This window comes from Salvia miltiorrhiza, chromosome 6 (genome assembly GCF_028751815.1).
Source record: "Salvia miltiorrhiza cultivar Shanhuang (shh) chromosome 6, IMPLAD_Smil_shh, whole genome shotgun sequence".
NCBI lineage: Eukaryota > Viridiplantae > Streptophyta > Magnoliopsida > Lamiales > Lamiaceae > Salvia > Salvia miltiorrhiza.
This window is the reverse complement of record NC_080392.1, coordinates 35,329,593-35,340,534: the sequence shown is the minus strand read 5'-3', so window position 1 is coordinate 35,340,534 and position 10,942 is coordinate 35,329,593. Positions and strand designations below refer to the sequence as shown.

At 35.5% G+C, this 10,942-nt stretch overlaps 1 long non-coding RNA gene across 1 annotated transcript; it reads left to right on the top strand.

Annotated features, from left to right (window-relative positions):
• Positions 1–5,712: 5,712 nt before the first annotated feature.
• LOC130989258 (uncharacterized) lies at positions 5,713–8,413 on the top strand. Its single transcript, XR_009090546.1, has 3 exons — positions 5,713–5,879; positions 7,364–7,444; positions 8,065–8,413. It is a non-coding gene; the product is annotated as an uncharacterized LOC130989258 (long non-coding RNA).
• The last annotated feature ends 2,529 nt before the right edge of the window (positions 8,414–10,942 follow it).

Below are 10,942 nucleotides of genomic sequence, written 5' to 3'. Positions count from 1 at the left end.
GTAACATTAAACTTCAATTATTCAAGAAATTTATTGAGACGTACTCTGTCAAAAATTTACCTTCCCATTTAAGAAAAGTGTTAATGGGCAAAAATGCCCCATCCCTTATGTGTTTTTTGAAAAATGTCATCTCTTATCATAGAAGGCATTCTATGCCCTAAATATGTGAAGTGCCTAATTTACCCTTTGATGTTGATGGGTTTGCTTGGTTTTTTGTGAAAGTCTTACACATTTGACTGATTTGACAGCCATCGGTCATAAAAGTCAACGATTTGACAGCTATCAGTCAAGAGTACATATGATCGGTGGGTGGCTAGATCATGTGTCCGGCCGGCCGGACACATAATTTTATCGGTCGGATCATGTGTCCGGCCGGACACATGATTTTATCGGTCAGACATGTGTCCGACCAATAAAATCATGTGTCCGACCGGTGAAATTATGTGTCCGCCCGGCCGGACACATTTTTTCACGGGCCGAACACATGATTTTATCGGTCAGACATGTGTCCGACCGATAAAATCATGTGTCCGGCCGGTGAAATTATGTGTCTGCCCGGCCAGACACATGATCTAACCACCCACTGGTCATATGTACTTTTGACTGATAGCTGTCAAATCGTTGACTTTTATGATTGATAGCTGTCAAATCGATCAAATGTGTAAGACTTTCACAAAAAACCAAGCAAACCCATCAAATCAAAGGGTACTTAAATAATAGGGCATAGAATGCTTTGTATAATAAGAGAGGACATTTTTACAAAAAAAGATAAGGAAGTGGGCACTTTAAATTTTTACTCAAAAGAAAATATACATTTGAAACATGTACATAAGTTAGCGCTATGGCATATATCTAGTTAATCATGAAAATAGCTATTTTTATGATATAAAGATAAAAATAGTCATAAAAATCGTCATTTTCTTATGTTAAAGTACTGTTTTGCCCTTAATTGGCTAATCGAAGATTGTCCAAATCTATTCTTGATTGTTGTAGTGGGCAAAATCCGTCAACTTGGCTCAAGCCCAATTAACACTCCAAGCGGACCTAATGAGTCAAGCAACTCGGTACATCCAGTCCGACAAGCTTCGGACCAACTTGGGTCGACAACGATGATAGACCAATTACTTAAGAAAACATGTTCGCCCAGCCCGATAAGTCAAATTTTAAGACCTACCTGGACTGACCCACGTTGAATACCTCAATTCAAGACCAACCTATCATAACCGCCAGGCTGAATAATTCACACCCAGCCTGACCCATCAAGCTAGTCAGCCAAGCTAGCTCGCCAATCTGGTACAACGGATTGACCTTAAAGGCCTAGTCAGTCACATGGATTGGCCCATCTAGCCCAAAAAACTATAGATCAACTTGAATCGATAACCAGGCCGGATGTATCACATCCGGCCCAAAGATTACCGTCCACCTAGTTGACGAAGTCACACGACCCAGCCATCAACCTTAAGAAACATTTTCCACCAAGCTGACACGATCAAACGGGTAAATCTTTGTGATCCCGTTCAAATCGCAACAACCCGAGAGATAAGGGCCTTGACGATGCCAAACTGTAGAAACCCTAGCGGCTGAATGTCCACTATATAAACAGCCCGACTAGGTCATCAAAGGGAGGAAAAAATCTTACTTGCTTTCTATCGACTCCTTGAATTCTCTCTACTCCGCCGCCTAGCCAACTTGGCCTATCTCCGCCTCCCATATTCCATTATCACAACACACTGTCACCGTTTCCACCCTCCGACGCCGCTTACAGCCTGGAATAATCGCACATTCCAGCCTGTCTTTCTCTCTTATTTCAATTTGCTTATCATTCTATTTTGCTATTCCGCTACTGACTTGAGCGTCGGAGGCTCTACGGTCGACACCCCCACCCGGTGCTCAACCTAGGGCTCTTACGTGTTCTTGTGTTGACAGGTTGCTAGTGCCCAATCTATCCGGACGTGCAGACGTCAACTTCAATTGTAGATTTTAGCCTCTACAATTGTGAATTGCGTTATTTAAAAGGGGTTTTGGCAAATAAAACCACGAAGTTGCAATTTTAAAGTGACTTTAAGTGTGGCGAATTAAATCATCACATTTCAATTTTTGCAATTTCAATTCGTCCACCCAATTTTTTTCGGATGCTGGATTATTGGGTTGGAGTTTATGTGGATTAGATCGCCACATAATTAATATTCATGTTACTACATTCTTCGCAATAAAATTGCTGAATATCTATTTATTATATGAAAACACAGTTTGTGACAAAATTGTAATTAAAGAATCAATCAAAGGGTATTTATAAAACTCAACAAATCCCATATATTTTCTCTCTCTCCTCTCTCTCTCTTTCATCATACGCATTCTTCAATTTTCTATACTCTATCTCTCATATTTTCTTTTTCATATTTTGATGATTTATTTTAAAAATCAAATTTTATTTATAAAAAATATTCTATATATATACCTTAAATTAAAGATAAATGCAAGATCTTTGATTTGGTATCAAATAATTATTCAACTCTTTTATTAGTATTCTAATAAATTCTAATAATATAATTTATTTTCCTACTTATCAATTGAAGCTTTTCTAATAAGATGACATAGGTAATGAGCTAACTTAGAAAAAATAATTTTATGCATGATTAGCTCATGTTTTAAAAATATATATTGTGATGTGAAAACTCTTTTTTATTATTTCTTTGTTTCTTTTAATTTGAATGATGTGTTTATTCTATTATTTTAGGGAAGAAATAAAGTTTTCCATAAAATAGATGTAAAATTAAAAACGATACTTTTCAAAATTATAAAATAAAATTAAGGATCTTTACCGAGTAATTGATGTAGATTATTTTATTTTTTAAGAAAAAATAATTTAAATTTACTTATATTCTAACTATATTTAATATTTATTATTTATTTATTTGATACATCATTTAATTTATTTATTTTTGATAAATTAACATGATTAAATAAAGAAATTTTAAGGCCGCGTCACAAGGGGCTCGAACCCAAGATCTTCGGTTTTAGACATTAATCCCTAATCGCTTAACCGATACACACACTACATCGTTTAATTTTGATGCAAAACTATATTCGCCGTGAATCGCACGGGCAAATGTACTAGTTAGAAATTAAGGTGCATATACAAGATATTGTTCCTTTATAATTTGAGGAAAAATTTAATTGAAATTGTACGAAACGATGTCATTTAGGCCTCACAAAAATGACGTTATCTTTATTAATTCACGTAAATCTATTCTTGGTTGTGAATTAGGAGCTAAAATAGTTAGGTTGATTAATTTTTATCTTTTTTTATGTTTTTTTTTAAATTAAAGAATATTTTTTTATGTTGGTGACTAGTTTTATCTCTACTATTTTAAAATAGTTATTTTATGAATTCTCTCATTAAAATTTGGTTTCTATTGTGTGTTCATCAACACTCACATCTCAAAAAATTAACGCTTATATAGCTGCAGCTCCTATATACTACTTGCATGTTCTTGAAATTAAAATAAATATGGCACGAATAGCTAATCATCATTGATTTATTTATTACATATATATGGAGAACTAGCATCAGCCATCAGACAATTTTAAATATCCTTTCTTTACAAGCCTTTTTATACTTTTGCTAATTAGCTATATGTCCATCAATCCCGAAATACTTCCTCCGTCCCGCGAATCTTGAGTCAATTCTTTTTGGTACAGAAATTAAGAAAGTAGTATTTAGTGTGTTAAGTGTGGTAGGTGAAAAAGTAAAAATGTGAATAAAAGGGATTTTTTTTTGACATATAAGAAAATGGCTCAAGATTCGTGGAACGGCCGAAAAAGAAAAGTGACTCAAGATTCGTGGGATGGAGGGAGTACTTAATTTAACTAGCAGGGTGCGTTCACTTTGATGGATGAGAAAAGAAGGGATAACAAAAATTTATGTCTTTAAATATTTCATTTCTTATCCTACATTTTACACAAAAGAGAAGTACACCATTTTTTCTTCCTTATTTTCACTTCAATGAGGGATAATATTATCCCTCCATTTTGGTATGATAATATTATCCCTCCTTGAAGTGAAAATAATGAAGGAAAAATTGTGAACTTATCTTTTGTGTAAAACTAGTACGCCCGTCTGTGCGCTGCACGACGAACATTATTCTTAAATAATATTTTAAATAAATAAATGAAAAAAACAGGACATTGTGTATAAATAAATCAAAAGTTTTTTTGAGGAGGATAAATAAAAAAGTTCTTACCCATTTCATCTTGACACCATAACATACAATTAATCATGATCATGTGTAGGAATTGGTCTTGGCAATAATAACCAAACTGTGAGAACAATTGATATTGACTTTTATCATCATTGCATAAATCTATAATATAATTTTTTTAACTTATTTTTTAACTTTTCATTATATCAAATTTTATAATTGTGAATTCTTCTTTAATTTTATATTTTTTCAATATTCAATCTAAATATATTCAATTCCAAATAATAGTTTTTTTATATTTATAAGTATGATAATTAAATTAGTACTAATTTTATATAAATATAAAAAAAATAAAAATATTTTCTCGTGCATTGCACGGGGTTGAAATGCTAGTTCAAATTTAAATGACAATCTTAGATCATAATGAGGTAATGAAGTTCTCTTGGATTTTTTTTTTAATTGCATTATTTTCTATAGGAATTTGCTCTTCCAAAACATGTTATCCAAATCTTGTTATCATGAATCGAGTTTCTTTGCACAATCCATTTGCATGATCAATGTTTTCAACAACACAACTGGAGTTTCAACCTTTAAATATATTTTACTATTTGGTATACATGAATATTTGATGTCATTCAAGAATTTTAGAGTATGTACCTATTGTACCAAAAACATAAATAAAATTAATCAATATTTGGTTTCCTAATATAAAAATATATAAGTATTAAGATTTAAATATATAATACTCCCTCCGTCCACGAAAGAACTTCCTATTTTTCTATTTCGGGACGTCCACGAAAGAACTTCCTACTTTTTCCTATTTTGGGACAATACCCCACCACTTCAAAAATACTCCCCTTTTAAGACAATTCCCACCACTCAAATAATATTAATTAAAACAACACAATAAATTATTAATACTTTTTCACAATTCCCAATACACTTTACAACTTTTTCTCCACTCTCAATACACTATACAACATTTTATTAAAACCCGTGCCACTCCCTCCTAGGAAGTTGTAATACCCCGTTTCCCCGAGCTAAATTTAGAATTTATTTTCGAACTTAGATTTAAGATGATTCACGCCGGATTGAGAAAAAGAATTTATTTTTAATTCCAACAAAAATGATTTACAAAAATATTTGTAAATTTAGTTATTGAATTTATATGCATTGCATATTTATTTAATTTAGCATTCAAGTATTTTCACGAGCTATTTATTTAGCGAACCCTGAAGTATTATTACAGTCCCGGTATTTTATGTTCCTAATAGCCACCCTATATCATGATTATTTTTAGCATACATGTATTTATGCAGACAATTAAATCCTCTCATATCTTATTAAATCAATTCATATCTTATCAAATTCTTTTCCACTCTCTTTTGTTTCCATTTTCTTTTGTTTTATGCTGTCAAATTCCACTTAGCAAATCAGCCGAATCTCTCTTTTGTTTCCACTTTCTTTTGCTTCCATTTTCTTTTGTTTTATGCTGTCAAATTCCACTTAACAACAGCCAAGCTCTCCCTCACTTATTTCACCAAAATATTTTCGCAAGGCCCCTTCACCAAATTTCTCAACCTGCAGCAAGCTTCTTTCTACAGCAATAATAATCTAAGTTCTTTTCCTTCTTGATTGAGCAGTAACAACTCCCTAGCAAAGCAAAGAGCTTCAAAGGTTCAATTTTTTTTAAACCATACACTGCATATCTCTCTCAAATTCTTTACTCTGCTGAGCTTTTCATCTAAATTATTCATAGCATACAACTCCAGTAAAACCAACACATTCACAAGCATATATGTATGTACATTATATATATATACATCAGAACATGAATATTGTTAAAAGAAAAGTAGAAGAAGATATTTGTTGTTTTTGAAAAATGGAGTCTTGAGCCTTGTCGTGTAGAAACGGGTTGCTATCAGCCGGAGTTAGGGAGAGATCTGTGAACAGGGGACTGGGTTGGCAACGGCGGCTTCTGCTGCTGTCGGCCGGAGGAAGAAGGGGAGAGAGATTGAGGGAGGAGAGTGACCGCAGGCGGCGCTCCTCGTCGGGAACGAGGGAGTGTCGGCGATGGTGGCTTGGCTGCTGCCGCCGGACTGATTCAGGGAGAGAGAGGGAGTCGGAGGCGGCAGTGGCTTCTCGCTGCTATCGCCGGAGTTCCAGAGGGAGGATCGGTCGAGAGAGTGAGATATGTGATTGTGTGCGTCTGTGTGTGAGAGGCGAGAGATGGGGGAGAGGGGAGTCAGGGGACGGCGGAGGCGGCGCTGCTACCGCCGCCGGAAAAGAAGAGAGGGGGGGAGAGGGTGCAGCTGCGTTTGTGTTTGTGTGTGTGCGTTGTGAGGCAGAAAGAGAGAGACGAGAATTGAGGGAGGGAGGCGGATTATGTGAAGAAGGAAGGGAGAAATAGTCTAGGGCTTGGTTGGGGAGTGGGCTTGAGCGTTGGGCCGGGTTTTAATTAGTGTTGGGCTGGGTTTTAATTAGTTATGGGCCGATTTTTATGAGTATTTGGGCCGAGATTTTTAATTAAATGGGCTGAGTTATTTCTTAATTTTGGGCTCCTATTTTGGGCCGAGTTAAATCATTTGGGCCGATTTTAATAAATGTTTGGGCTTGTTTTTTTTTTTTTTTTAATTGGGCCATGTCTATTTATTTAGTTGGGCCTTTATTTTATTTAAGGATTTTGGGGTGCAGTTGTAATTCAAAAGAGTTGGGCCCAATTTATTTATAATAAACTTGGGCTAATTTTATAAAAATGGGAGGGTGTCTTTGATTTAATTATTTTAAATGGGCTACCCAATATTTATTAATTAGTCTTATAATAAAGTTTGATTAATTATTTTAAAGATAATTAGCATAATAATATTATTATTATGAAGTGCATATTTTAAGTAATTACTTATATGCTAAGCATGTCATGAAATTGCATTATATTTTGCAATAAAAGTATTTATGATTTAATTGGTTTTTATTATAATTCCAATTATTTAAGAAAAACCAAGTAAGGATATTGTTGGTGTCCTTAACTCAAAGATTTTAGTTTTCAATTATTTATTTACTAAATTTTGAAAACCCGGCTAAGTGAATCATAGAATATTAAGCACTACACCATGACTTAAGATTAGCTTCACGAGACCTATTAAGAATAGAATTTCTTGTAGGCTTTGTGACCAGGGGGATTAGCGCTGCTTTTCCAAGACAGGTTTATATGTGATTATGATCTTCAGGCTTTGCCTATCCAGGTGGGCTTACTTTCCAAATGTACAAAGTATGATTGAGTTATTAAGCTCTAAATGTTTCAATGAAATGCAAATTGTTTATTTAATGTAATGAAAACTGTTTATCCAATAAAATGTTTATGTGCACTCTGCTCTGTTTAAGGCTCGCGCAGTTAATCAATTGAGGTTCTCTTATGACCTAATACGTTGTTTGAGAATTGTGTACACTTGTTAGTTGACTCAGTGGGTTGATCTCCATCGGGCTCTAACCAGAGGCGTTATAAGGGTGCTCGGCTGGATGTGTTCCGGAGCATGAGAAATATCAGGCCTGCCTGGGTAGCGTCCCGAGGTCAAAGTAAACTTGTCTGGGTTACGCCCTCAGTTCAAGTAAGCGGGAGACAGAGATCCGTCGGTGGCTAAAAGGTCCGGGATCACAGCGAGTAACAGAAAGGGAGTGTGACATGTGCGCACAAATGAAAGAAAATGTTTTAACATGCTTAGAAGTTATTTCAATTTAAAACCTTCTAAGTCATGTCAAGTATGATTGGATAAACTGTCTTTATTAAAATATAAGATGTTTCAGAAAATGCATGCCCACTAAGTACATTAGTACTTAGCCCAAAAATACTTTCAAATGTTTTCAGGTTGGCTGGCCGGTGCTGACGGGACGGAGCTGAGGCTAGCGATAAATTCCTATGTTAGACTTCCGCTGTAGCAATTACTCATATCAGTCTTTTGTTTTCCCAACTTAAGATCTTCATGTTAGATTTCAAATGATATACCTGACCGAGCTTAGACTCTTCACTACTTAATTTATGCAAATGAATGTCGGTTGTCAGAAGCATGAAACAAAACTTGTGATCCAAAGGGGCATAGCCCGACTTTCTATCCTATTTCGGGTTTTTACAAGGTTGTTCCTTGTTTATTTCTATGAATTAGTTGCACCTCGATTATATTTATTCATTCAAGAATTGGGGTGTGACAGAATGGTATCAGAGCATGAGTTTTCTTTCATGTTTCTGATAACCATAAGCTTTTGATGTTGAGTCTAGAATAGTATCTCTAGACTTCTAAGAATTTCAATAGCCCTCAGCTCGCCGTCACACTGCCGCAACTAAGGTACGATAATAGTTTCAAAATATACATATATGTATTTCAGATGTTATGAATGTTCCAAGAAAAGAAAAAGTGTGCGCTTTCAATGAATGATGCTATGTGAATTGCTTACCGCTTTCCATATGCTATAAGTTATGAATTGTTAATCGCTTTCATATTGTTATTTTGGGTCTCCGACCCATGTAACCAGTAAGTATCGTGTTTGGGACAACCCGAGCCCTTAACGATAAGATAAGTAAGTATCGTGTTTGGGACTACCCGAGCCCTTAACGATAAGATGAGTTAAAGTCGTGTTTAGGACTATTGAGCCTTTCACGAATACCAGATGTATGGTCGAGTTAGATTCTTTGAATCTTTCCGGCAATAGAAAAGTTTCATGTGGCATTTAATGTCAACATGTTTCAAGTTTCAAAGAGAATGAACGAATGAGAAAGCTTTATGTTGTCGTTTTAGGCTAGCTGCCTATACGATTAAAATGGTGGATCCTCTTACAAACTGTTTGAGTACCACCCAAGAATGCTTTGAGAATGTTAATCGTGATAGCACCGCTTGATCGATTTAAGTAAAGACTGGTAAGATAGCAATGTTTAACATAGATATGTTACAACATAGAGGCAATGCCTTAAGACTAAGGATTCACTTGAGCTATTTCAATAGCAGTGAGATTAAGTTTTTCACATAAGAACTTATGTTGCTTATGATTATGATGTTAGTCGTGATAGCTTGGCTAGAACGACATATAATGGACTTTCATAGTATCAGTAACTTATGATGAAGTACTTATTAGTAAGTGTTTTAAGTTAGAAGTTTGACCAGAGCCTTACATGAATTAGAAGTTGACATGATTGGGGGCGAAGTTCCCATTTGACTGAGTGATTCGTTTTGTTGGGTCTGGCCAGCCCACATGACTAAGATCTTGGTGATTGTCAATTAAGATTTTTGATCTCGAGGTAGAGCATCATCACAATATATAGACTCGCACTATATAGTTGTCACAATAGAATATGCTTTTATCACGATAAGTATAGTAGTGATTAGAATTACTCAGTTTGTCATTAGTTTTCAACCATTAGAACGATGCACTAAGTATCAAGCTGTCTTTTGGTAATCAAAGCGATTTTTGGAATCCCAAGCGAAGAACTGGAGCAAATAGTGAGTATGATGAAGTTTTCAACCAGCTGTCAATATGTGGTCTACATGGTGGACAATAATGAGAAATGCGTAAAGAAGTTCGTAAATGAATCACGTCATGAGATATTCAATTTTTGGTAGTGAACCAGGGAGACATTACGAAGGAACAAGCAATGAACGAGACTCTCACCACCGAGTCACTACAACAATTGGAGAAGGAGAAAGTTCACGCACAAACAAGATATGTACACCACCTCAAGAGGGAGGTAAAGAAAATGAAATGGAATGAAAGAAATAGAGGAAACCCTTAAATAGAAGGAAAGCACTAGAACTACACTTAAGGTATAATCCAACCCCAAGGCTAGTAGGCTCAAGCTAAGAGAGTGAATGCTTTGGCTAAAGTGCCAGAAGCTACAACAAGAATAAAGTTGGAACGCCACCACAATGGAAACTTAGAAACCCCCATTAAATAACCATTTGGAAATGGGAAAATGAGTTTACATGGCAGAAGGAGTGCCATAAATCCTCGAAGTGAAAGTTACGAAGATGATGAGAAAAGTTTGATGTTAGAATTCCCTAGTCAATCTGAAAAGATCACTTAGGACGAAGGAAACAATTAAGGAAGTTCAACAGATTTGAGAGTACAAAGATATTTTTTCCAATGAATTACCAAATTTTCACCAGACCTAGTTTCATGCAACATAGTATGTCACTATGGGGAGCACTAATTAAAGATGTAAAAGAAAAGATGATACACTAAGGATGTGTATTGATTATAAGAAGTTGAAGCAAGCTCATAAGAATAGATATCCTCTTCCAAGGATAGACGACCTGTTAAATCAGTTGAGAGGAGCCGGTGTGTTTTCCAAGATTGACCTAAGATTTGATTACCACCAACTCAGGATGAAAAGAGAAGACATTCCAAAGATAGCGTTTCGAACGCGTTATGGACTTTACGAGTTCACAGTGATGCCCTTCGATTTAACGAATGCCCCAGCAGTTTTCATGGACCTGATGAACAGAGTTTTCCATCAGTATCTCGATAGTTTTATCTTAGTGTTTATCGACGACATCCTCGTATACTCTAAGACCGAAGAACAACATGAAGAGCACTTACGCATCGTACTCAAAACCCTGCGCAATGAGAAATGGTTTACCAAATTCAACAAGTGTGAATTTTGGTTAAAGGAAGTTATGTTTCTCGGTCACATAGTGTCGACTGAAGGAATCAAGGTAGACCCCGCCAAGATCGAAGCAGTCAAGGAATGGAAGGCA